Genomic DNA, 27,735 nt, shown 5'->3' on the forward strand with positions numbered 1-27,735 from the left:
GAGGCCTGATAGTTTTTCTGTTTTGGGGGGTTTTTTTGGACAATTACTGTATTTCTAAAATTAAAAAAAAAATGATTTGCAAACTGAACTTAAACATTTGTAAAAACTGAGATTCTTAATTTATAGCTTCAATAAATTCAGTACTAAGCTGTACTACAATAACCTTTCTTTCTGGACACAAAAATTCTCTTTTAAAAACTCCATTGATCATTCCCATTGTGATCTCAGAGACACAGTAACCTACTTCAGTGCTTGAGATGGAAAAAGCACAGAGAAAACCTTAAGTTAGTTGTCTTTGACTTTTAAAATCCCTCTCCAATCTCCAGGTTAGTGTAGCTTCCTTCAGTCTTGGTAATCTTGACACTGAAGCATAACTGACTTGACCTTTGCCCCTTTCCTCCTTGGGGATGCCACTGGAGGGCAGGCAGAAGCACAAGATATAATTTCCCCCACCTGGCTTCCTAGACAGGAATTAATTGTAAACATCTCTATTCCTTTCCTAACTTTATCTCTTTTGTTGGCTTTCCAACCTCACTCTTCTCCTGCAACTATTCCCAACAAGCAATTAATTCACTTAGAGAATTTCTCAGGGTTCAAAAAAAGGTATCCAGAAGTGAATTCAGGTATACCAGAATTCTGCATTAGGGACACATGCAGTGGGGGAGGTGGTATGCATCTGCTGTTCCTTGTCTCTATGACTACGATGTCCTCTCTTCTCTTGGTCTAACTTACTCCTCAGTTTTCAAAATCTCATCTTTTGCTGACTGCTTGAATATATTTTTCAGGGACATACTTTACCCGCCTCAACATTACTGAGGGACTTCCCTGGTGGTGCAGTGGTTAAAAATCCACCTGCTGGGCTTCCCTCGTGGCGCAGTGGTTGAGAGTCCGCCTGCCAATGCAGGGGACACGGGTTCGTGCCCTGGTCCGGGAAGATCCCACATGCCACGGAGCGGCTAGGCCTCTGAGCCATGGCCACTAAGCCTGCGTGTCCAGAGCCTGTGCTCCGCAACGGGAGAGGCCACAACAGTGAGAGGCCCGTGTACCGCAAAAAAAAAAAAAAAAAAAGAATCCACCTGCCAATGCAGGGGACACAGGTTCAATCCCTGGTCCAGGAAGATCCCACATGCCACGGAGCAAATAAGCCCGTGTGCCACAACTACTGAGCCTGCGCTCTAGAGCCCACAAGCCACAATTACTGAGCCCATGCCCCACAGCTACTGAAGCCCACATGCCTAGAGCCTATGCTCTGCAACAAGGGAAGCCACCGCAATGAGAAGCCCACGCACTGCAACAAAGAGTAGCCCCCGCTTGCCGCAACTAGAGAAAGCCCACACGCAGCAACAAAGACCCAACACAGCCAAAAATAAATTTAAAAAAGAAAAAAAAATTACTGAGACTTCTTCATGCTGCTGTCCACGGCTATTTGTTAGTCCATGCTATGACTATATCACATTTATTCATTTCACTGTTGATGGAAATTTCAGGTTGTTTTCAGTCTTTTTATTTATTACAAATAATGCTGTTATAAATAATTATATACTTGTCTCCTGGTGTACATGTGCAAGAATTTTGCTAGTGTCTGTAAGTGTGTAGGAATGGAATTGACGGGTCAACTTTAATAGGTGATGCACTGATTTCTACCGTGCTGCAGCATATGTGACATCCTCTTGCTCCATGTCTTTATGAACACTTGATTATCGGCAAGGTTTTTAGAGAAGTTTCTTTAGCATTTCTTTTTTTTATAAATTTATTTATTTATTTTTATTTTTGGCTGTATCAGGTCTTCATTGCTGCACGCGGGCTTTCTCTAGTTGTGGTGAGCAGGGGCTACTCTTCGTTGTGGTGCGTGGGCTCCTCATTGCAGTGGCTTCTCTTGTTGGGGAGCGTGGGCTCTAGTAGTTGTGGCACGCGGGCTCAGCAGTTGTGGCGCACAGGCTTAGTTGCTCTGTGGCATGTAGGATCTTCCTGGACCAGGGATCGAACCCGTGTCCCCTGCATTGGCAGGCAGATTCTTAACCACTGTGCCACCAGGAAAGTCCCTCTTTAGCATTTCTTGTAAAGCTGGTTTGGTGGTGCTGAATTCTCTTAGCTTTTGCTAGTCTGTAAAGCTTTTGATTTTCTCCATAAAATCTGAATGAGAGCTTCGCTGGGTAGAGTATTCTTGGTTGCAGGTTTTTCCCTTTCATCACTTTAAATATATTGTTCTACTCCCTTCTGGCCTGTGGAGTTTCTGCTGAAAAATCAGCTGATAACCTTACAGGGATTCCCTTGTATGTTATTTGTTGCTTTCCCCTTGTTGCTTTTAATATTTTCTCTGTCTTTAATTTTTGTCAATTTGATTAATATGTGTCTCAGTGTGTTCCTCCTTGGGTTTATTCTGTATGGGCCTCTCTGTGCTTCCTGGATTTGCATGAGTGTTTCCTTTCCCATATTAGTGAAGTTTTCGGCTATTATCTCTTCAATATTTTCTCAGGCCCTCTCTCTCTTCTTCTTCTGGGACCCCTCTAATGCGAATGTTGGTACATTTAATGTTGTCCCAGAGTTCTCTTGGACTGTTCTCACTTCTTTTCATTCTTTTTTTCTTTATTCTGTTCCACAGCAGTGAGTTCTACCAATCTGTCTTCCAACTCACTTATTCGTTGTTCTGCCTCATTTATTCTGCTTTGATTCCTTCTAGTGTGTTTTTCATTTCAGTTACTGTATTGCTCATCTCTATTGCTCATTCTTTAAAGCTTCTAGCTCTTTATGAAACATGTCTTGTATCTTCTCAGTTGGTGCCTCCATTCTTTTTCTGAGACCTTGGATCATATCTACTATCATTACTCTGAATTCTTTTTCAGGTAGATTGCTTATCTCCACTTCACTTAGTTGTTCTTCTGGGGTTTTATCTTTTTCCTTCATCTGGAACATATTTCTCTGCTGTCTCATTTTGTCTAACTTTCTGTGTTTGTGGTCTCTCTTCCTCAGGCTGCAGGATTGTAATTCTTCTTGGTTCTGGTGTCTGCCTCCTGATGGGTGAAGTTGGTCCAGGGGCTTGTGCAGGCTCACTGGTGGGAGGGACTGGTGCCTGCCCACTGGTGGGTGGAGGTGGGTCTTGTCGCTCTGGTGGGCAGAGCCATGTCAGGCAGCTGTTAACTCAGGATGACTTTAGGCAGTCTATCTGCTGATGGGTGGGATGTGGGATCTTCCTGGACCAGGGATCGAACCCGTGTCCCCTGCATTGGCAGGCAGATTCTTAACTACTGCACCACCGAGGAAGTCCCTAACTAGTGTACTTTTAAAGGAAAGGGGCAATATCAGAAAAAATATCTGTATCAGAAATGTAAAGCAAACTCTAGACAGAGGTCACTTGATGTGCTATCAGTCCCTCACACCTCATGGGCCTGGGAAATGAAAATTCCTATTGCTTCAGTAATCAAAGAAACTATTAGATTCAATTTGAAATCATAGAAATTAAGACCTGGAATGAATCTCATATATAGGGCAGCCTTAGACTTTACGATCCACAGTGGAACACTTTTGAAAGTGGAAGGGAATGCTAATCATAGTCACCTTGGTACAACTGGTATAAATCAGGGCTGCCTTGGCAAACTGGGCCATGTGGTCACCCCACTCAGAGGTCATCAACTCCAGTCCTCTGATCTTACAGATGTGTAATTTAAGACCCCAAGTCACATACTACCGATGGCTAAGCAGCATAACTCTGCACCACACCACACTCCCTTCTTTATAATCCTTCCTCCCTCTAGCTAAAGTCTCTGTTTCATGTGTCTTTCACATTTGCTGGAAAGAAAGGTCAAATGACAAGTTAGAGTCAGAGAATGAACCCTGGACACAGAAACTTGGATCTGAATCCTAGCTCTGCCACTTGCTCCCTGGAAGGCCACCGACAAGTTATTTTAGTCCTGAGATCTAGTTTTCCTCCACTGCAAAATGGTTACAAGGCTTAAATAAATATACAGACATCAGCAAAATATCTGGCATATGTCAGGCGCTCAGTGAAAGTTCCATTTCCTAATCCTTTCTCTGTCAAACCTAGGCCATATTCAGGAAGGAATTTTCAGTGCATTCAAAAGAGTCTGATAAAATTTAATTACAGAATTCTTAGGAATAAAAAATGCTTTCAAAACTGTCCTTATCTGTTCAAACTGGAACCATTCATTTGGTTCATTCATCCATTCAAGGAATTTTTATTGAGCACTTACAGCTACACCACAATCAAACCAATGTCCCCACCATAATTCTACCGGTCAAATGACCTCTGAGAGGCAGTTAAGGAGGCCAGCATTCCTGTTCCCACCAGGCACGGGTGCTACTTCAGTCACCCAAGCAACAGAGGACTTTCTATTAAGGCAGGAAGTGAATACTTTATTTTCCCCCTCTAAGTAATTATTTGGTTTCTTTTCTCCTTAAACTCAGTGGGTAAATTACATTGATTGATTTTTTTCTTTTAATTCTTAAACCTACAGGAAAATTGGAAAAAAGAAAAGGACTGTATTTTTAAAAAGTTCTGATGGCCAATAAATGATAGGGTTTTGTTGTTGTTGTTTTTGATTAATTTGAAAAGTCAACTCAAGGATTCCCAGCTCCCTAAGCATTCCAATTAACTGAAGGCTTCCTGAATGCATAATTGACAGTGGCCCCTTCTCTGCTGTCTTCCCTACAACCCGGCTTCCCTCCACTCTGAGCACTTGGCACTTAATGTCTATCTCTGGAGCTACATTTAGCATATACATGTGTCTCTTACTGGTAAATGTTTGGAAATGCCCCACCCATCAACATTCTATCACAAATCCCTTTGTCTTAAAATGTTGCTTCCAGTATTACAGAGGCACATTTACAGGAAGCTAATGAAACCAGCTTTGTGACCTCTACTTGCAAGGACTGATCCCTTCTAATTACTCACTTTTATATCAAATATTTAAATTTATGATTGTATGGGGTTTTTTTAACAATAGAGCACCCTAAATTGTCTACAGCTTCAGGCCTCACAAAACCTGGATCTGTCCTTGCATTATGGCCCTCCCTAGCTTCTGATGTAGAACCTGAACAAAGTGGATGTCTTAAAAACTTTAAGCCACCAGCTTTCCGTAAGAGTGACATGAGAATCCCAGATAAATATGAGACAGCAAAAGTGTTTGCCTCCTCTCTACTCATAGAGTGGCCTATAGATATCAATATTTCTAAAATCATTCAGTCATTGCACTGCCCACATTGCATTATTGTCAGTTAAAGGTCCCACAATGTCACCTATCTAGGAAAACATGTTCGACTTTTTTTTTTTTTTTTTTTTGGCAGTACGTGGGCCTCTTACTGTTGTGGTCTCTCCCGTTGTGGAGCACAGGCTCCGGACGCGCAGGCCCAGTGACCATGGCTCACGGGCCCAGCCGCTCCGCGGCATGTGGGATCCTCCCGGACCGGGGCACGAACCCATGTGCCCTGCATCGGCAGGCAGACTCTCAACAACTGCGCCACCAGGGAGGCCCCCATGTTCGACTTTTGAGGTGCCTGGGAAACAAGTCTGGATGTTATTAGACATCGAGCTCAAATTTAACTTAAATCTTGACCAGGAAGATGCCTGTCAGAATACCTGTAATACCCATCATGGACTTAACACAAATATGTCTTAGTCAAGAGTAATTCCCACCCTTTTCCTGTTTTCTGTTTTCTTAAGTTAGTAAGTTAAAGGTCACCTGTGAAAATGCTATCTATTTCAGATAGGTCCCTGAAACAAATAGCAGCAGATAATTGAGAAAACCCTAATGCTTTAGGGACCTACTGTATTCCCCTAGGTGCATTTTCACATTTATTCATTTAAATCATCAACAAACACTGATAAACTATGATTTATTGGACTTCCCTGGTGGCGCAGTGGTTAAGAATCTGCCTGCCAATGCAGGGGACACGGGTTCGAGCCCTGGTCCGGGAAGATCCCACATGCCACGTGCACCAAAACTATTGAGCCTGTGCTCTACAGCCCGTGAACCACAACTACTGAGCCCGCGAGCTGCAACTACTGAAGCCTGTGTGCTGCAACTACTGAAACCCGCATGCCTGGAGCCCATGCTCGGCAACAAGAGAAGCCACCGCAATGAGAAGCCCGCGCGCCGCAACGAAGAATAGGCCCCGCTCACCTCAACTAGAGAAAGCCCACGCACAGCAATGAAGATCCAACGTGGCCAAAAATAAATTAATTAATTTTAAAAAACTATGATTTATTAAGCATTGGAAATACAAAGATCTGCATTGTACAATAGGAAATACTAGTCCTAGAACCAAAGAGGTGAGTTTAAATTCTAGATCCAACAAGAACTTCAGCCAGTAGGCACAACCTCATTCTACCACTGGTTCTGGAATGCTCCTCACAGCTAACACAGGTCTGTTTGGTTGGCTGTGTGCATGAAAGGAAAATTCCCCCTTGATGCTTACTGCTTAGACGTACTCTTGGAGCCAAAAGAATGGATAGGTCCCAAATGAAGCCACCATGGAAAAATGGAAAAACTTAGCTAACACAGTGGTGTAAACATGGTAAGTTTATACCATCAATACACTCCTCTTAATTTACTTATCTGGATGATGACACTTATCTATTGTCTTTATTTTTCATATAACTACCACAAATTATTGATCATCTACGATGTACTACAAAGTGTGCTAAGGTCTTTGCAAATATGTTATTTGCAAATATTACATGTGTTATTATGAACCTCTGTGACTTTACATGTGGTGAAATCAAAATTAGAAATTTACCTCAAGCCACTTATCTTGAATGGATCCAGAGGTCAAACTCAAGGCTGAGTAAATACATTTGAATGAGGAGACATAATATCATTGTCCACTTTTTCTTTGCCAGTTTTAAAAAATACTTATATTTCATAGAAGCAAGGACATTTCAATAAGCCAAAGCAAGGGAAGACCTGATCTTAGAAAAAAAGACAGACTCAAGCAAACACCTCGACCCTCCTCACTCCACTCCACAGTGTGGCACTGGATCTAGGGTGGTCAGGACCTGGGTAAAGACTTGAGCTAAGGACTTAGAGGCAGCCCAGGACATAGTCCAGGTGGGGCGGTGGCAGCCACTGTTGGTGCTCACTCAAAGCAGCACTCCAGAAGCAGCTCAAACTTCTGACAGCAACGTGGCTGTCCAGATTTTCCACAGCTGCCTCACTGCATGCCCCAGCCCAAGCTGAGCCAATGCTCTGGCCCCGCTCCAGTCCCACTCACTCCATGGCAGCACAGCACTAGATCTGGGGCAGCCAAGACCAGGGAAAAGATGCAACCATGGGCTGCATCGAGCAGAGCTGCAGACTTCTACACAGGCAACACACTGGTCCTCTATAACAGCACAAGCCCCACTTGCTTCAGCACTCCCCTCCTTCGGGGCAAAGGTCCCAGTGCGGGAGAAGGAAAAATACACACTTAAACAGAACAGAGCCAATGCAAGCCTGACCCTCAGGGCTTCTGCTCCAGCAACTAGGGATCAGACCCCGCCCCTGATAGGACGATGACAGCCAGCGAGCAGAGAGGAAGTCCCACCTCAAACTGTGAGCCTCTAGCTCCTCCATCACCAGCCACACTGCCTACCAGGTGACAGCAACCAGCACAACCTGAGGAAAGACATGACTGGCATCCACATAACTTCCAGCCTTCCCACCAAAGGCACTGGGCACACTCGCTCTGCATAGGGAGGCTTCCACATGAGAACACCTCTTTAAGACCACAATAGGTAACGGTTTACCTAAATTCATAGACAGAGAAAGTTAAGTAAAATGAAAAGGAAAAGGAATTACCCTCAATTGAAAGAACAAGAGAAAACCCCTGAAAAAATAATGAAACAGAAATAAACAATTTACCAGATAAAAAATTCAAAACAGGGTGGCATTCTGGCACAGAGTGGGGCCGGCACAGCTAGTGGGAGGGGGGCATGGAGTGGGGCCCCTTCCCTCAGCCACGAGTCCCACCCCATCCCCCACCCCCGCCGGTGAGGCCCACCTGACCAAACTATCTCCTGTGGCACAAGCCCAGGGTGGCTCCAGGTGCCCCTCCAGCGGAACCCCACCATGGGCAGCCAGAGCTCCAAGGCTCCCCAGGGCAATGTAACCGCCAAGGAGGCAGCAGGCACTTCCCCCGCAAAGGTCAATGGACAGGAGAACGGCCACAAGAACGGCTGCGTGAAAAGCAGTGGAGACTTATCCCCCAAAGGTGAAGGGGAGTCGCCCCCTCCCCCATGAATGGAACAGAGGAGGCAGCTGGGGCCACTGGCATTGCCATCAAGCCAGCACCCCCTAGCCAGGGCACTGAGGCCAAGGGGGAGGAGACCCCCAAGAAGAAGAAGACATTCTCTTTCAAGAAGCCTTCCAAATTGAGTGGCCTGGCCTTCAGGAGAAATTGGAAGCCGGGGGTGGGGGGATGATCTGTCTGCCTCGCCACCCACAGAGGAAGGGCAGGAGCGGGGGGAGTCGGTGCCTGCAGCGAGGAAGGCACTGCCCAGGGAGGGAAGGTTGCCGCTACCCGAGAGCCAGGAGCCCCAGGCCAAAGGAGCAGAGGCTGGCGCTGCCTCCAAGGGAGGAGACACAGAAGAGGCAGGGCCCCAGGCACAGAGCCATCCACTCCTCGGGCCGGAGAGAGGCCCTACACCAGTGGGCAGGCAGAATGAGTAGCTGGGTGGGGGCAGATGAGTGATCTCTAAGCTGTCCTTGCTGTCCTTGTGGTCACTGCCTGGACCTGGTGCCCTGGTTGCCTTCCTGTGCCCAGAAGGGAAGGGGCTGTTGCCCCCTAGACACGTTCCCTCTCCTCCTCTCCCTCTTGTGGATTCTCCCATCATCCATCTGGTCTTCCTCTTAAGGCAGTTGAAGATGGTCCCTTGCAGTTTCCTAAGTGAGGTTAGTGATGTGAAATGCTCCTGCCCCTGGCCCTACCTCCTTCCCTGTCCCCATCCATGCAGAAGGCAATTGCTGGTTTTCGTCCCCAATTCTTTTCCAGGCAGGTTTTGTTTACTCCCCAAATCCTTGAGCCAGAGGTGGGGGTGCCTACACTCCCAAACCCTGAGTGTCCAGCCTTCCCCTGCTGAGTTTGTAATCTCTTGTGCTGTGCCTAGTGGCCCCTGGGCTAGGGAGGACACTGCCCCTGTCTGGGTTTTTATAAATGCCTTCCTCAAGTTCAAACCTCCAGCTTGTGAATCAACTGTCACTTTTTTGACTTGGTAAGCAAGTATTAAGCTTTGGGGTGGTGGGGAGGTCTGTAATGGGAAACAACTTCTCGTCTTTTTTTTTCCCCTCTCAGTGTTGTAAATTACTTTTAATGGCCAAACTCCAGATGTGTACTTTTTTTTCCCTAACTGCTAAAACCATTTTCTTCCACCTGGTTTTACTGTAACATTTGGAAAAGGAATATATGTCGTCCCTTTACAAAAAAAAGTTCAAAACATTAGTAATAAAAATGCTAGTCGAATTAGGGAAGAGAATTGATCTAAACATAAATCATTTTAACAAGAAACTAGAAAATATAAAAGACCCAATCAAAAATAGATAATTCAATATATGAAATAAAAAAACACTCTAGAAGCTATGAATATCAGACTAAATGACAGAGAAAAACACATAAGTGATTTGGAAGATAAAATAATGAAAATCACCCAATCAGAATAGCAGACAGAAAAACAAATGAAGGAGAAAAAAAATGAAAGTAACATATGAGATCTCTGGAATAATATTAAACCCACCAACATGCACACTATAGGGGTTCCAGAATAAGAGAGAGAAGGGTATAGAAAATGTATTTGAAGACATTATGGCTGAAAACTTCCTAAAACTAAAGAAGGAAACATATATCTAGTTACAGGAGGCACAGAGGGTCCCAAACAAGATGATACCAAATAGACCCACATCAAGACATACCATGATTAAAATGGCAAAAATTAAAGATAAAGAGAATTCTAAAGGGAGCAAGAGAAAACCAAAGAGTCATGTACAAGGGAATTTCCATAAGGTTATCAGCTGATTTCTCTGCAGACACTTTGCAGGCCAGAAGGGAGTGGCATGATATATTCAAACTCCTGAAAGGGAAAAACCTGCAACCTAGCATACTCTACCCAGCAAGATTATCCTTTAGAATAGAAGGAGAGATAAAGAACTTCTCAGACAAGCAAAAACTAAAAGAATTCAGCAATACTAAACCTACCCTAAAAGAAACCTTGAAGGATCTTCTCTAAATGGAAAAGAAGAATCTAGAGGAAAGGGTAAATCTCATTAGGAAAGGCAGATATATAGCAAGAATTGAAGATTACTTGAATAAGCCAGTATGTAGATTATAACACAAAAAATTGTAAAAGCAACTATAACTACAACAAAGTGTTAAAGGGATAAGCATGAAGATGACATTTAAAAAAACAAAATGTGGGGAAGGAGAGTAAAAAATGTAGATGTTTTAGAATGTGTTTGAACTTAAATGACCATAAGTTTAAATCAAGTAGATATAATTATGGGTCAACATATATGAACCCCATGGTAACCACAAATGAAAAATCTACAATGGATACACAAAAAAACAAAAAGAAAGGAACAGAAGCATACTACTAAAGAAATTTATCAAACCACAAGGGAAAAAACAAAAAGAAGAAGAAATGAACAGAAAAGGACTACAAAAACAAGTGGAAAACAAAAAATAAAATGGCAATAAGTACATTCCTATCAACAATTACTTTAAATATCAACAGACTAAATGCTCCAATCAAAAGACATATGGTGGGCTTCCCTGGTGGCACAGTGGTTGAGAGTCCACCTGCCGATGCAGGGGACACGAGTTCGTGCCCCGGTCCGGGCAGATCCCACATGCCGCAGAGCGGCTAGGCCCGTGAGCCATGGCCACTGAGCCTGTGCATCCAGAGCCTGTGCTCCGCAATGGGAGAGGCCACAACAGTGTGAGGCCTGCGTACCGCAAAAAAAAAAAAAAAAAAAAAGACATATGGTGGCTGACTAGATTAAAAAAAAAAAGACCCTTCAACATGTTGCCTACAAGAGACTTACTTCAGGGCTAAAGACACACATAGACTGAAAGTGAGGGGATGGAAAAAGATATTTCACATGAATGGAAATGACAAGAAAGCAGGGGTAGCAATACTCATATCAGACAAAATAGACTTTAAAACAAAGGCTATAACAAAAGACAAAGAAGAGCATTATATAATGATAAAGGGATCAATACAAGAAGAGGACATTACACTTCTTAACATATATGCACCCAATACAGGAGCACCTAAAGCAAATATTAACAGACATAAAGGGAGAAACTGACAATAATACAATAATAGTAGGGGACTTTAACACTCCACTTAGATCAATGGGCAGGTCATCCAGACAGAACATCAATAAGGCAACAGCGCTTAAATGACACAACAGACCAGTTGGCAGGGAAATCAGCTCGGTGATTTGTGACCACCTAGAGGGGTGGGATAGGGAGGGTGGGAGGGAGGGAGACGCAAGAGGGAAGAGATATGGGGATATATGTATATGTGTGACTGTATCACTTTGTTATAAAGCAGAAACTAACACACCACTGTAAAGCAATTACACTCCAATAAAGATGTTAAAAAAAAAAATGGAGGGGTACTTAAGCAAAATAAAAACCATTCGACAAAAAAAAAAAAAAAAAAAAATAGACCAGTTGGATTGAATAGATTTATCTACAAGACATTTCATCCCCAAACAGCAGAACACACAATCTTTTCAACTGCACATGCAATGTTCTCCAAGATAGACCACATACTATCCTGAAGAACATACTGGGATACTAGGGCACGAAACAAGCCTCAACAAATTTAAGAGGATAGAAATTATATCAAGCATTTTTTCTGACTATAATGGTATGAAACTAGAAATCAACTACATAAAGAAAAATGGAAAAAGAACAAACATGTGGGGACTAAACTACATGCTACTAAAAAAACAATGGGTCAATGAAATCAAAGAGGAAATCAGAAAATACCCCAAGACAAATGAAAATGGAAACACAGCTTTCCAAAATCTATGGGATGCAGCAAAAGCAGTTCTAAGAGGAAAGTTTATAGCAATACAGGCCTTCCTAAATAAACAAGAAAAATCTCAAATAATCAACCTAAACTACCACCTAAAAGAATTAGAAAAATAAAAAACAAAGCCCAAAGTCAGCAAAAGGAAGGAAATAATAAAGATCAGAGAGGAAATAAATAAACAGAGATAGAAAACAACAGAAAATATCAGTGAAACCAAGAGCTGGGTTTTTGAAAAGATACACAGAATTGAAAAACCTTTAGCCAGGCTCACCAGGAAGAAAAGAGGACTCAAACAGAATAAGAAGAGAAATTACAACCGATATTACAGAGATATAAAAAATCATAACAGAATACTACAAACAGTTACATGCCGACAAATGGGACAACCTAGAAGAAATGGACAAATTTCTAGAAACATATGGCTTGACAAGACTGAATCAAGAGGAAACAGACAATTTGAAAATACTGATCACTAGAAGTGAAACTGAATTTGTAATTCAAAAACTCCCAGCAAACAAAATTCCAGGATGGGACAGCATCACAGATAATTCCACCAAAATATAAAGAAGAACTAATACATATCCTTCTCAAACTATTCCAAAAAAATTGAAGAGTATGGAACACACCCAAATTCATTCCATGAGGCCACTATTACCCTGATACCAAAACCAAACACACTACAAGAAAAGAAAATTACTGGCTAATATCTTTGATGAATATAGATGCAAAAATCCTCAACTAAATGTTAGCAAACTGAATCAAACAATACATAAAAAGGATCATACACCATGATCAAGTTAGATTTATTCCAGGGTCAATATTCCCAAATCAATCAACATGATATACCACAATAACAAAAGGAAGGATAAAAATCACATGATCATCTCAATAGACAAGAAAAAGCATTTGATAAAACCCAACATCCATTCATGAGAAAAACTCTCATCAAAGTGGGTATAACAGAAGCATATCTCAAAATAATAAAGGCTATTTATAACAAAGCCACAACCAACATCATACATAATGATGAAAACTAAACTTCCCACTAAACTCAGGAACAAGACAAGGATGCCCACTCTCACCACTTCTTTTTAACATAGAATTGAAAGTCCTAGCCACAACAATAAGACATGAAAAAGAAATAAAAGGTATCCAAATTGGAAGGGAAAAAAGTAAAGCTGTCACTATTTGCAGATGACATGATACTCTGTATAGAAAACCCTAAAGCTTCCACCCAAAAACCATTAGAACTAATAAATGAATTCAGCAAGGTCACAGGATACAAGATTAATGTACAAAAATCTGTTACATTTCTATACACTAATAACAAAATATCAGAAAGTAAAAAAAAAAAAAAATCTCATTTAAAATCTCACCAAAGAGAATAAAATACCTAGGAATAAACTTAACCAAGGAGGTGAAAGACCTATACTCTGAAAAGTTTTGATGAAGGAAATTGAAGATGATATAAAGAGGAAAGATATGCCATGCTCTTGGATTGGAAGAATACTGTTAAAATGGCCATTCTGCCCAAAGCAATCTACAGATTTAATGGAATCCCTATCAAAATACCCATGACATTTTTCACAGAAGTAGAACAAATAATCCTAAAATTCGTATGAAACCACAAAAGACCCTGAAAATAATCTTGAGGAAAAAGAACAAAGCTGGAGGCATAACCCTCCCAGATTTCAGACTATACCACATAGCTACAGTAATCAAAAAAGTACGGTACTGGCACAAAAACAGACCCGTGAATCAATGGAACAGTATAAAGCCCAGAAATAAACCCATGCACCTATAGTCAATTAATCTACAACAAAGAAGGCAAGAATATACAGTGGAGGAAAGACAACCTCTTCAACAAGTGGTGCTGGGAAAACTGGACAGCCACCAATGAGATTAGAGTATCCCCTCACACCAAATAAAACAATAAATTCAAAATGGTTTAAAAACCTAAATGTAAGAATGAAAACCAAAAAAATCCTAGAAGAGAACAGAGGCAGAACACTCTTTGCCATATAAATTATAGCAAAAACAAATGAGACCTAATTAAATTTAAAAGCTTTTGCACAGCAAAGGACACAACAAAAAAACAACCTACGGAATGGGAGAAAATATTTGCAAATGATGTGACTGATAAGGGATTAATATCCAAAATATGTAAACAGAGAATACAATTCAATATCAGAAAAACAAACACCCAATCAAAAAACAGAAAGATCTGAATATTTTTCCAAAAAAGACATACAGATGGCTAACCGGCACAAGAAAAGATGTTCAACACCACTAATTACTAGAGAAATGCAAATCAAAACCACAATGAGGTATCACCTCACACCTGTCAGAATGGCTATCATCAAAAAGTCTACAAACAACAAATGTTGGAGAGTATGTGGAGAAAAGGGAACCCTTGTACACTGTTGGTAGGAATGTAAATTGGTGCAGCCACTATGGAAAACAGTATTAAGGTTCCTCAAAAAACTAAAAATGGAGGCAGAGTCAAGATGGCAGTGTGGGAAGACACAGAGTTAGCGTCTCCCCACAACTAGGGCGCCTGCCGGCCGCTGGTGAGGGACTCTGATGCCCAAGGAGGTGGGAGGAACCCCAAAGTGAACAAGTAGGATGTAGGGGGACTGATGGGGGAGGAAAAGTGGAGGCCAGACAGGATTGGCGTCCCTGAGCCTGGGGAGATGAGAAGAGGCAGGTGGAAGGAACTCTCCGGGAAGAGTGGGAAAGGAGCGAAAGCAATTGCCCCACCCATTCGGGCCCAGGGAGCCTGCGGAGCTCCCAGGTCGATCCCTGGCCCTCCAAGGCCCCCTCCAGGCCGTGTGGGTACTTGAGGGCATAGGACGGAGGTCAGGGTGATCAGGAGAGGCAGGCAGGAAGAGCCATCCTGAGGAACAGGAGAGGAGGGAGGGAAACTGCCCTGCCCACTTGGGCACAGGGAGCCTGCTGAGATCCCAGGCCAGTCCCCTGCCCTCCAAGCCCTCCCCCTCCCCCCTGGCCGCACTGGTCCTGGGGGCATAGGAGGGAGGCCTGGGAGATCAGCAGAGGGAGCCGGGAGGGGCCCTCCCAGACCAGAGGAGCAGGAGAGGAGGGCGTATGCCCTGCCCACTCAAGCCCAGGAAGCCTACTGGGCCCCAAGTGAGGTCCCCTGCTCTCTGAGACCAGGGCTGGGGGTCACGCCTGGGCACATTCTGTTCCTTGAGCCTAAGCCCAAACCCCCACAGTCCCCAGGGCCTTTTGCAGCCATGTGGGTCCTGAGCATTGGCCCTGCCCACAGCCCAAAACTCGACCTTGCTTAGGCCCCACCCTCCACAGCCAAGGCCTTTTCCCCTTGTTTTTTTTTTCTTTTCTTTTCCCTCCTCCTCTTTTTTCCTATTGTGGTACTGATGTACCTTCCAGTTGTTGATTCGTCTATATTTTTATTTTTACATTCTTTCTAACATATCTGATAGTTTCCTAGTCTAATTTTATTTTTTTCTTTGATATTGTTTCTTTTTTGGCCACCCCACGCAGCTTACAGGATCTTGGTTATCGAGCCCACGGTTGGGCCAAAGCTCCGGCAGTGGGAGCTCCGAGTCCAAACCACTGGACTAACAGAGAACCTCAGACCCAAGGGAATACTCATCAGAGTGAGGTCTCCTGGAGTTTGGAGTTCCTCATCTCAGCACCAAGACCCAGCTCTACCCAATAGCCTACAAACTCCAGTGTTGGAAGCCTCAGGCTAAACAACCAGTAAGACAGGAACACAATCCCACTCATTAAAAAAAAAAAATTAGACGGCAAAAAAATGTCACAGATTAAGGAGCAGGTAAAAACCTCCAAGACCAAATAAATGAAGAGGAAATAGGCAATCTACCTGAAAAAGGATTCAGAGTAATGATAGTAAAGATGATCCAGAATCTAGGAAATAGAATGGAAGCAGAGATTAAGAAAATACAAGAAATGTTTAACAAAGATGTAGAAGAAATAAAGAACAAACAAACACAGGTGAACAACACAATAACTGAAATGAAAAATATACTAGAAGGATTCAATAACAGAAAAACTGAGGCAGAAGAACAAATAAGTGAGCTGGAACACAAAATGATGGAAATAACTGCTGAGGAGCAGAATAAAGAAAAAAGAATGAAATGAATTGAAGATAGTTTCAGAGACTTCTGGGACAACACTAATTGCACCAACATTCGAATTATAGGGATCCCAGAAGAAGAAGAGAAAAAGAAACAGTCTGAGAAAATATTTGAAGAGATTATAGTTGAAAACTTCCCTGACACGGGAAAGGAAATAGTCACCCAAGTCCAGGAAGCACAGAGAGTCTCATACAGGATAAACCTAGGAAAAACACACCAACACACATATTAATCAAACTAACAAAAATTAAATTCAAAGAAAAAATATTAAAAGCAGCAAGGGAAAAACAAAAAATAACACACAAAGGAATTCCCATAAGGTTATCAGCTGAGTTTTCAGCGGAAACTCTGCAGGCCAGAAGGGAGTGGCAGGATATACTTAAACTGATGAAAGAGAAAAACCTACAACCAAGATTACCCAGCAAGGATCTCATTCAGATTCAATGGAGAAGTCAAAAGCTTTTCAGACAAACAAAAGCTAAGAGAATTCAGCACCACCAAACCAGCTCTACAACAATGTTAAAGAAACTTCTCTAAGTGGGAAACACAAGAGAAGAAAAAGACCCACAAAAACAAACCCCCCAAAACTAAGAAAATGGTAATAGGAACATACATATCGATAATAACCTCGAATGTAAATGGATTAAATGTCCCACCAAAAGACACAGGCTCACTGAATGGATACAAAAACATGACCCTTATACATGCTGTCTACAAGAGACCCACTTCAGACCTAGGGACACATACAGACTGAAAGTGAAGGGATGGAAAAAGATATTCCATGCAAATGGAAATCAAAAGAAAGCTGGAGGCTTTCCCTGGTGGCACAGTGGTTGAGAATCTGCCTGCCAATGCAGGGGACACAGGTTCGAGCCCTGGTCTGGGAAAATCCCACATGCCGCAGAGCGGCTGGGCCTGTGAGCTACAACTACTGAGCCTGCACACCTGGAGCCTGTGCTTTGCAACAAGAGAGGCCACGATAGTGAGAGGCTTGTGCACCGCGATGAAGAGTGACCCCTGCTTGCCACAACTAGAGAAAGCCCTCGCACAGAAACGAAGACCCAACACAGCCATAAATAAATAAATAAATAAAAATTTAAAAAAAAGAAAGCTGGAGTAGCAATACTCATATCAGATAAAATAGACTTTAAAATAAAGCCTGTTACAAGAGATAAGGAGGAACACTACATAATGATCAAAGGATCAGTCCAAGAATAAGATGTAACATTAATAAATGTTCATGCACCCAACATAGGAGCACCTCAATACGTAAGGCAAATGCTAACGACCAAGAAAGGAGAAATCAACAATAACACAATAATAGTAGGGGACTTTAACACCCCACCTACACCAACAGACAGATCATCCAAACAGAAAATAAATAAGGAAACACAAGCTTTAAATGACACAATAGACCAGATAGATCTAATTGATATTTATAGAACATTCCACTCAAAAGTGGCAGAATACACTCTCTTCTCAAGTGCACATGGAACATTCTCCAAGATAGATCACATCTTGGGTCACAAGTCAAGCCTCAGAAAATTTAAGAAAACTGAAATCGTATCAAGCATCTTCTCTGACCACAACGCTATGAGACTGGAAATCAATTACATGAAAAAACCTGTAAAGAAACACAAATACATGGAGGCTAAACAGTGTGCTACTAAATAACCAAGAGATCACTGAAGAAATCAAAGAAGAAATTAAAAAATACACAGAAACAAATGACGATGAAAACACAACAACCCAAAACCTGTGGGACATAGCAAAAGCAGTTCTAAGAGGGAAGTTTATAGCAATTCAATCTCACCTCAAGAAACAAGAAAAATCTCAAATAAACAATCTAACCCTACACTTAAAACAACTAGAGAAAGAAGAACAAAGAAAACCCAAAGTCAGTAGAAGGAAACAAATCATAAAGATCAGAAATAAACAAAACAGAAACGAAGACTACAAAAGCAAAGATCAATAAAACTAAAAGCTGGTTCTTTGAGAAGATAAACAAAATTGATAAACCCTTAGCCAGACTCATCAAGAAAAAAAGGGAGAGGACTCAAATCAATAAAATTAGAAATGAAAAAGGAGAAATCACAAATGACACTGCAGAAATACAAAGGATTTTAAGAGACTACTACGCACAACTATATGCCAATAAAATGGACAACCACAAAGAAATGGACAAACTCTTGGAAAGGTACAATTTTCCAAGATTGAACCAGGAAGAATTAGAAAATATAAGCAGACCTATCACAAGTAATGAAATTGAAAGTGTAATTAAAAATCTTCCAACAAACAAAAGTCCAGGACCAGATGGCTTCACAGGCGAATTCTATCAAACATTTAGAGAAGAGATAACACCAATCTTTCTCAAACTCTTCCAAAAAATTGCAGAGGAAGGAACACTCCCAAATTCATTCTACGAAGCTACCATCACCCTGATACCAAAACCAGAAAAAGATATCCCAAAAAAAGAAAAGTATAGACCAATATCACTGATGTATATAGATGCAAAAATCCTCAACAAAATACTAGCAAACAAATTCCAACAGCACATTAAAAGGATCATACGCCATGATCAAGTGGGATGTATCCCAGGGATGCAAGGATTCTTCAATACACGCAAATCAATCAATGTGACAGACCATATTAACAAACTGAAGAATAAAAACCGTATGATCATCTCAATAGATGCAGAAAAATCTTTTGACAAAATTCAACACCCATTTACAATAAAAACTCTCCAGAAAACGGGCATAGGGGGAACCTACCTCAACATAATAAAGGCCATGTATGACAAACCCACAGCAAGCATCACACTCAATGGTGAAAAACTGAAAGCATTTCCACTAAGATCAGGAAGAAGATTATTACCACTCTTATTCAACATAATTTTGGAAGTCCAGGCCACAGCAATGAGAGAACAAAAAGAAATAAAAGGAATATAAATTGGAAAAGGAGTAAAACTGTTTGCAGATGACATGATACTATACATAGAAAATCCTAAGGATGCCACCAGAAAACTACTAGAACTAAATGAATTTGGTTAAGGTTGCAGATATAAAATTAATGCACAGAAATCTCTGGCATTCCTATACACCAACAATGAAAAATCAGAAAGAGAAAGTAAGGAAACACTCGCATTTACCACTACAACAAAAAGAATAAAATACCTAGGAATAAACCTGCCTAAGGAGGGAAAAGACTTGTACTCAGAAAACTATAAAACACTGGTGAAAGAAATCAAAGATGACATAAACAGATGGAGAAATATACCATGTTCTTGGATTGGAAGAATCAATACTGTAAAAATGACTATACTACCCAAAGCAATCTACAGATTCAATGCAATCCTTATCAAATTACCAATGGCATTCTTCACAGAATTAGAAAAAAAAAAAATCTTACAATTCATATGGAAACACAAAAGACCCCAAATAGCCAAAGCAATCTTGAGAAAGAAAAACGGAGCTGGAGGAATCAGGCTCACCTACTTCAAACTATACCACAAAGCTACAGTAATCAAGAAAGTATGGTACTGGCACAAAAACAGAATATAGATCAATGGTACAGGATAGAATGCCCAGAGATAAACCCACACACATGTGGGCACCTAATTTATGACAAAGGAGGCAAGAACATACAATGGAGAAAGACAGCCTCTTCAATAAGTGGTGCTGGGAAAACTGGACAGTTCCATGTAAAAGAATGAAATGAGAACACTACCGAACACCATACACAAAAATAAACTCCAAATGGAATAAAGACTTAAGTGTAAGATCAGACACTATAAAACTCTTAGAGGAAAACATAGGATAAACACTCTTTGACATAAACCACAGCAAGACCTTTTTTGACCCACCTCCTAGAGTAACAGAAATATAAACAAAAATAAACAAATGGGACTTAATTAAACTTGAAAGCTTTTGTACAGCAAAGGAAACCAAAGACAAGACAAAAAGACAACCCTCAGAATGGGAGAAAATATTTGCAAATGAAACAACAAACAAAAGATTAATCTCTAAAATACACAAAAAGCTCATGGAGCTCAATATCGAAAAAACCAAACAATCCAGTTAAAACATGGGCAGAAGACCTAAATAGACATCTCTTCAAGAAGACATACAGATGGCCAAGAGGCACATGAAAAGTTGCTCAGCATCACTAATTATTAGAGAAATACAAATCAAGACTGCGATGACCCCACGCCGGTCATAATGGCCATTATCAAAAAAATCTAGAAACAATAAATGCTGGAAAGGGTGTGGTGAAAAGGGAACCCTCCTGCACTGTTGGTGGGAATGTAAATTGATATAACCACTATGGAGAACAGTATGAAGGTTCCTTAAAAAACTAAAAATAGAACTACCATATGACCCAGCAATCCCACTACTGGGCATATATCCTGAGAAAACCATAATTCAAAAAGAGACATGTACCACAATGCTCATTGTAGCTCTATTTACAATAGCCAGGACATGGAAGCAACCTAAATGTCCATCGACAGATGAATGAATAAATAAGATGTGGCACATATATACAATGGAATATTACTCAGCCATAAAAAGAAACAAAATTGAGGGCTTTCCTGGTGGTGCAGTGGTTGAGAGTCCACCTGCCGATGCAGGGGACATGGATTCGTGCCCCGGTCCAGGAAGATCTCACATGCCGCGGAGCGGCTGGGCCTGTGAGCCATGGCCGCTGAGCCTGCGCGTCCGGAGCCTGTGCTTCACAACAGGAGAGGCCACAACAGTGAAAGGCCCGCATACCGCAAAAAAAAAAAAAAAAAAAAAATTGAGTTATTTGTAGTGAGGTGGATGTACCTACAGTCTGTCATATAGTGTGAAGTAAGAAAGAAAAAACAAATATCGTATGCTAACACATATACATGGAATCTAAAATAAAAAATGGTCTGATGAACCTAGCTGCAGGGTAGGAATAAAGAGGCAGACACAGAGAATGGACTTGAGGACATGGGGTAGGAGGGCGAAGCTGAGGTGAAGTGAGAGTAGCATCGACATATATACACTACTGAATGTAAAATAGTTGGCTGGTGGGAAGCAGCAGCATGGCACAGGGAGATGGGTTCAGTGCTTTGTGATGACCTAGAGGGGTGCAATAGGGAGGATGGGAGGGATGCTCAAGAGGGAGGGGATATGGGGACATGTGTATGCATGTGGTTGATTTGCTTTGTTGGGCAACAGAAAGTAACACAGTATTGTGAAGCAATTATACTCCAATAAAGACCTATTGAAAAAATTTTAAAAACTAAAAATGGAACTACCATATGATCCAGCAATTTCACTCCTGGGCATTTACCCAGAAAAAACAAAAATGCTAATTCAAAAAGATATATGCACCCTAATGTTCATAACAATACTATTTACAATAGCCAAGACATAGAAGCAACCCAAGAGCCCATCAACAGATGACTGGATTGAGAAGATGTGCTATACACACACACACACACACACACACACACACACACACACACATACACACACACAATGGAATACTACTCAGCCATAAAAAAGAATGAAATTTTGCCATTTGTGGAAATGTGGATGGACCTAGAGAATACTATGCTTAGTGAAATAAGTCAGAGAAAGACAAATACTGTCTGATATCATTTACATGTGGAATCTAAAACCTAATACAAATGAATATATATGCAAAACAGAAACAGACTCACAGATATAGAAAACAAACTTGTGGTTACCAAAGGGGAGAGGTAAGGGGAGAAGGACAAATTAGGGGTATGGGTTAACAGACACAAACTACTATGTATAAAATAGGTAATAAGAATTTACTCTATAACACAGGGATTTATAGCCATTATCTTGTAATAACCTATAATGGACTATAATCTGCAAAAATACTGGATCACTATGCTGTACACCTGAAACTAATAAAATATTGTAAATCAACTATACTTTAATTTTTTAAAGTTACTAAAATAATAAATACATACATACATTAAAGACAGTAGGCTCAATTGAATAAATATAGCTTCATGGAAAACTCACTACATTGTCCTTATTTTCCTCATCGGGATATAAACTGGCTCCAGTCCTGGACCAGCATTTACTACCCAGGGCACATCACCTCTTGTAAGTGACCTAGTTTCTTTCAGTTCTTTGGTTCTTTACAGCTTGAGGGGTAATCATAATCTCTACCTTGAGGTTTTGAAAGGGATGTTATATACTTGTACTTTTCAGCTCATCTTAGCAGATAACTGTTACCTTTTATGGTGATCTTAGGGGAGCCACTAAAATTCAGAGATCATTTCATTAAACACAGGTATCTGAAAGTCCCCATCTCAGAATCAAACATCAATGTGAATAGTTAATTTGCTCCTGTGTACCTCCCTTCCTTTGTACTGCCCATTATTTGTGGGGCAGTTATTCCATTTACATTATAAATTTTTAGTATCGAATTTATTTTTTACTCTCCTTGAAGTTGGAAAAGTCATGTAGTTCTCTTAATCCAAATAATAGAATTTGCTTCCCCATAATGGCCAGAAGTGAATGTTGTGTACTTTGCCCCAGTCATATAACCTTGCACTCATTCACAGGAAAAAAGGTTAGAAAAATAGACAGTTGCACTCTAAAAAAATGAAACAAGTGGCTCTGCAATTTCAAGGAAATTTTAACATACATTATATCATTTTTACCCCGCAGAAGCCCTATGAAGGAGGAAGAAACTGATCTCTCATGTAACAAATGCAGGGCTGAGACATCAGGAGATAAAGTGACTCTAAGGTCTCATAGCTAGCTGGTGGGTGAAAGGAGGCCAAGACTAAACCCCTCTCTGTTTCAATCACACTCTTTCAATTACATTTATACCCTTATTGTCTTCATTCATTTAACAAACATTACTGAGCATCTTCTCAATAAGAAGGCAGGGGGTGAGTCGAGCTGAAGATACAAATGTCAGTATACCACATAATTCCTGTGTTTCAGGGAGCTTACAGTCTTTTGGGGGTGGAGGCAAGTGTACAAATAAGTTTAGAACTAGGCAGAATATACATGCTGTTCAAAAGCTTTATTTATTGAACCACTGGGATCCAAAGAAGGTGCAACTCATGTGCAATTGGTTCAGCCCTACTGCCTCACACTCACACGTGTTTCTCTGCTTTTTCCGAGTGAGATTTGCAGTGTTTCTCACAACGAAAGATAAGGATCACCTGCACCAGAATCACCTGGAGTGGTTATTACATACAGATTCCTGGGCTCCACCTCAGACCTACCAAAATAAATATGTCTTGGAACCCAGGAATTTTTTTAAAATATGGAATGCTTCAGAGATTGGTTCAAGATGGCAGAGTAGAAGGACGTGCACTCATTCCCTCTTGTGAGAGCACCAGAATCACAACTAACTGCTGAACAGTCATCAACAGGAAGACACTGGAACTCACCAAAAAAGATACCCCACGTCCAAAGACAAAGGAGAAGCCACAATGAGATGGTAGGAGGGGCGCAATCATAATAAAATCAAATCTCGTAACTGCCGGGTGGGTGACTCACAAACTGGAGAACAATTATACCACAGAAGTCCACCCACTGGAGTGAAGGTTTTGAGCCCCATATCAGACTTCCCAAGCTGAGGGTCTGGCAACAGGAGGAGGAATTCCCAGAGAATGAGACTTTGAAGGCTAGTGGGATTTGATTGCACGACTCTGACAGGACTGGGGGATACAGAGACTCCACTCTTGGAGAGCACACACAAAGTAGTGTGTGCATCAGGACCCAGGGGAAGGAGAAGTGATCCCACAGGAGACTGAACCAGACCTACCTGCTAGTGTTGGAGGGTCTCCTGCAGAGGCAGGGGGTGGCTGTGGCTCACTGCAGGGCAAGGACACTGGCGTGAGCACTCCCAGAGTCTGCCATTAGCCCCACCAAAGAGCCAGGTAGGCTCCAGTGCTGGGTCACTTCAGTCCAAACAACCAACAGGGAAGGAACCCAGCCCCACCCATCAGCAAACAAGCTGATTAAGCTTCTACTGAGCTCTGCCCACCTGAGCAACACCCAGCTCTACCCATCACCAGTCCCTCCCATCAGGAAGCTTGCACAAGTAACTCACCCATCAGACAGTAGACAGCAGAAGCAACAAGAATTACAATTCTGCAGCCTGCGGAATTAAAACCACAATCACAGAAAGATAGACAAAATGAAAAGGCAGAGGACTATGTACCAGATGAAGGAACAAGATAAAACCCCAGAAAAACAATTAAGTGAAGTGGAGATAGGCAACCTTCCAGAAAAAGAATTCAGAATAATGACAGCAAAGATGACCCAGGACCTCGGAAAAAGAATGGAGGCAAAGACTAAGAAGATGCAAGAAATGTTTAACAAAGACCTAGAAGAATTAAAGAACAAACACCTAGAAGAATTAAAGAACAAACAAACAGAGATGAATACAATAACTGAAATGAAAAATACACTAGAAGGAATCAATAGCAGAATAACTGAGGTAGAAGAACAGATAAGTGACCTGGAAGACAGGATGGTGGAATTCACTGCCACAGAACAGAGTAAAGAAAAAAGAATGAAAAGAAATGAAAACAGCCTAAGAGACCTCTGGGACGATATTAAAGGCACCTCTAAACACATTCACATTATAGAGGTCTCAGAAGGAGAAGAGAGAGAGAAAGGACCCGAGAAAATATGTGAAGAAATTATAGTCGAAAATTTCCCTAACATGGGAAAGGAAAGAGCCACCCAAGTCCAGGAAGCACAGAGAGTCCCATGCAGGATAAACCCAAGGAGAAACATGCCGAGACACAAAGTAAGCAAATTGACAAAAATTAAAGACAAAGAAAAATTATTGAAAGCAACAGGGGAAAATGACAAATAACATACAAGGGAACTCCCATAAGGTTAACAGCTATTTCTCAACAGAAGCTCTACAAGCCAGAAGGGAGTGGCACAATATATTTAAAGTGATCAAAGGGAAAAACCTACAACCAAGATTACTCTACCCGGCAAGGATCTCATTTACATTCGACAGAGAAATCAAAAGCTTTACAGACAAGCAAAAGCTAAGAGAATTCACCCCCACCAAACCAGCTCTACAACAAATGCTAAGGAACTTAAGTGGGAAACACAAGAGAAAAAAAGGACCAACGAAAACAAACCCATAACAATTAAGACGATGGTAACAGGAACATACATATTGATAATCACCTTAAATGTGAATGGATTAAAGGCTCCAACCAAAAGACACAGGCTCCCTGAATGGATACAAAAACAAGACCCATATATAGGCTGTCTACAAGAGACCCACTTCAGACCTAGGGACACATACAGACTGAAAGAGAGGGGATGGAAAAAGATATTCCATGAAAATGGAAATCAAAAGAAAACTGGAGTAGCAATACTCATATCAGATAAAATAGACTTTAAAATAAAGAATGTTACAAGAGACAAGGGAGGACACTACATAATGGTCAAGGGATCAACCCAAGAAGAAGATATAACAATTATAAATATATATGCACCCAACATAGGAGCACCTCAATCCATAAGGCAAATGCCAACAGCTATAAAAGAGGAAATCAACAGTCACACAATAATGGTGTGGGGCTTTAACACGTCACATACACCAATGGACAGATCATCCAGACAGAAAATTAATAAGGAAACACAAGCTTTAAATGACACAATACACCAGAGAGATTTAATGGATATTTATAGGACACTCCATACAAAAACAGCAGATTACACTTTCTTCTCAAGTGCACACGGAACATTCTCCAGGACAGATCAGATCTTTGGCCACAAATCAAGCCTCAGTGAATTTGAGAAAACTGAAAACATATCAAGCACCTTTTCTGACCCCAACACTATGAGACTAAAAATAAATTACAGGGAAAAAAACGTAAAAGACACAAACACATGGAGGCTAAACAATACGTTACTAAATAACCAAGAGATCACTGAAGAAATCAAAGAGGAAATCAAAAAATACCTAGACACAAATGACAGAAAAAACACGACAATCCAAAACTATGGGATGCACCAAAAGCAGTTCTAAGAGGGAAGTTTATAGCAATACAAGCCTACCTCAAGAAACAAGAAAAATCTCAAATAAACAATCTAACCTTACACCTAAAGGAACGAGAGAATGAAGAACAAAAAAACTCAAAGTTAGTAGAAGGAAAGAAATATAAAGATCAGAGCAGAAATAAATGAAATAGAAAGAAAGAAAACAATAGCAAAGATCAATAAAACTAAAAGCTGGGTCTTTGAGAAGATAAACAAAATTGATAAACTTTTAGCCAGACTCACCAAGAAAAAGAGGGAGAGGACTCAAATCAATAAAATTAGAAATGAAAAAGGAGAAGTTACAATAGACACCGCAGAAATACGAAGGATCATAAGAGACTACTAAAAGCAACACTCTGCCAATAAAATGGACAACCGGGAAGAAATGGACAAATTCTTGGAAAGGTAGAACCTTTCAAGACTGAACAGGAAAATTAGAAAATATGACGAGACCAATCACAAGAAATGAAATTGAAACCACGATTAAAAATCCTCCAACAAACAAAAGTCCAGGACCAGATGGCTTCACAGGTGAATTCTATCAAACATTTAGAGAAGAGCTAACGCCCATCCTTCTCAAACTCTTCCAAAAAACTGCAGAGCAAGGAACACTCCCAAACTCATTCTACGAGGCCACCATCACCCTGATACCAAAACCAGAGAGAGATACTACAAAAAAAGAAAATTACAGACCAATATCACTGATGTATATAGATGCAAAAGTCCTCAAAATAATATTAGCAAACAGAATCCAACAGCACATTAAAAGGATCATACACCATGGTCAAGTGGGATGTATCCCAGGGATGCAACGATTCTTCAATATACGCAAATTAATCAATGGGGAAAACCATATTAACAAATTGAAGAATAAAAACCATATGATCATCTCAATAGATGCAGAAAAAGCTTTTGACAAAATTCAATGCCCATTTATGATAAAAACTTTCCAGAAAGTGGACATAGAGGGAACCTACCTCAACGTAATAAAGGCCATATATGACAAACCCACAGCAAACATCATTCTCAATGGTGAAAAACTGAAAGTATTTCCTCTAAGATCAGGAAGAAGACAAGGATGTCCACTCTCGCCACTATTATTCAACATAGTTTTGGAAGTCCTAGCCACAGCAATCAGAGAAGAAAAAGAAATAAAAGGAAGACAAACTGGAAAAGGAGAAGTAGAACTGTCACTGTGTGCAGATGACATCATACTATACATAGAGAATCCTAAAGATGCCACCAGAAAACTACTAGAGCTCATCAATGAAACTGGTAAAGTTGCATGATATAAAATTAATGCACAGAAATCTCTTGCATTCCTGTACACTAACAACAAAAAATCAGAAAGAGAAATTAAGGAAACAATCCCATTTACCACTGCAACAAAAAGAATATAATACCTAGGAATAAACCTACCTAAGGAGGTAAAGACCTGTATTCAGAAAACTATAAGACACTGGTGAAAGAAATCAAAGATGACACAAACAGGTGGAGAGATATACCATGTTCTTGGATT

The 27,735-nt window shown here is 40.9% G+C and overlaps 1 protein-coding gene and 1 pseudogene across 3 annotated transcripts in view; one reads left to right on the forward strand and one right to left on the reverse strand.

Annotated features, from left to right (window-relative positions):
- The window catches only part of LOC132597607 (uncharacterized), a 109,089-nt gene that overhangs the window by 36,689 nt on the left and 44,665 nt on the right, over nt 1-27,735 (reverse strand). The window lies entirely within an intron of this gene.
- LOC115851093 (MARCKS-related protein-like) lies at nt 8,064-8,663 on the forward strand (annotated as a pseudogene).

Source organism: Globicephala melas, chromosome 7 (assembly GCF_963455315.2).
Source record: "Globicephala melas chromosome 7, mGloMel1.2, whole genome shotgun sequence".
In the NCBI taxonomy this organism is placed as follows: Eukaryota; Metazoa; Chordata; class Mammalia; order Artiodactyla; family Delphinidae; genus Globicephala; species Globicephala melas.